We start from the raw sequence: 1,690 nt of genomic DNA on the forward strand, positions 1-1,690 counted from the left end.
TCAGAGATACTTCCCAACCCACTTACCCAGCAAAAAAAAAAAAAAAAAAAACTGGGCCAACACCAGTGCCAGCCGTCTTCTGTTGGGGAGGCAGTAGCGCTGCTGCCAGGGGATTGGTTATTCAGTGTGCACGGTCAGCGGTGGGCACTGGGCCTGGGACAGAGGGGAACACAAGAGATGGAAGAAAAGAAAAGCAAGAATGGCACATGGAGACCTAGTTTGAGAGAAAAGGCAGAGGCCCGCGAAAGAAAGTCACATGAGAAGTTGAGAAGAGTTCAACTCACTGACGTTAACTGAAAGAATGCTGGAGACGAAGCTGATACTTTTATTACAGAACAATAACTGCTTTTTTAAAAGAAAGGGTGAAAACTTATAAAACAAAACCTTCAAATGTTACATTTTGTCTGCTAGACCAAGACACTTTATTAACTCCACCTGTTCAACTGCTTTTTAACACAACTATCTGATCAGCCAATCACATTGCAGCAACTAAATACATTTAGTCATGTAGACATGGTCAAGACTACTTGATCAAGTTCATCAGAATGAGGAATAAAGGAGATTTAAGTGACCGGTTGGGGATGACAAAAAGGCAACAGGAAGTCAAATAAGCACTAGTTCCAGCAAAGGTATGCAGAACAGAGACGTTGTAGACGTGGTTAAAGACAACTTGCTGAAGTTCAAATTGAGCATCAGAACGAGGAAGAAAGGAGATTTAAGTGACTTTAAACGTGGCATGGTTGTTGGTCAGAGTATTTACTGGGATTTTCACTCACAACCATCTCTAGGGTTTATAGAAAATGGTCTGAAGAAGAGAAAATATCCAGTGAGCAGCAGTTGTCTGGACCAGAATGTCTTGTTGACATCAGATGTCAGAGGAGAATGGGCAGACTGGCTGGAGATGATAGAAAGGAAACAGGAAGTCCAATAAGCACTGGTTCCAACCAAGATCTGCAGAACAGGCATCTCTGAAGACACAACACGTCCAGCCTTGAAGCAGATGGGCTACAGCAGCAGAAGACACACCGGGTGCCTCCTGTCAGCTAAGAACAGAAAACTGAGGCTACAATTCACACACACTCACCAACACTGGACAATAGAAGACGGAGAAACGTTGCTGGTCTCATGAGTCTCCATCTCAGCACCATATTCAGATGCTAGGCTCAGAATTTGGTGGAAACATCATGAAAACATGGATCCATCCTGCTTTGGATCAATGGTTCAGGCTGCTGGTGGTGTAATGATGTGGGGGATATTTTCTTAGCACAAATTAGTCCAGAGCATGGCCTGGTTTAAGCACCACAGCCTACAGACATTCTGGTCCAGACAACTGCTGCCCACTGGATATTTTCTCTTCTTCAGACCATGCTTTAGAAACCCTAGAAATGGCTGTGTGTGAAAATCCCAGTAAATACTCAAACCAACAACCATGCCACATTGAAATTTACTTAAATCCTCATTCTGATGCTCAGTTTGAACTTCAGCAAGTCACCTTCACCGTATCTACATGACTGAATGTGTTGAGCTGCTGCCATGTGATTGGCTCATATTTGTGTTAAACAGTTGAACCGGTTTGTATTTTCATATTAATCTGTTTACCGAGGGGCTGCTGTAATGTTACATGCCAAACTCACTGAAATGACCTTCTTATTCACTGCATAAGGACGGATAAATAACAGAGGAGTCAACA

This window comes from Melanotaenia boesemani, chromosome 6 (genome assembly GCF_017639745.1).
Source record: "Melanotaenia boesemani isolate fMelBoe1 chromosome 6, fMelBoe1.pri, whole genome shotgun sequence".
Classification (NCBI taxonomy): Eukaryota; Metazoa; Chordata; class Actinopteri; order Atheriniformes; family Melanotaeniidae; genus Melanotaenia; species Melanotaenia boesemani.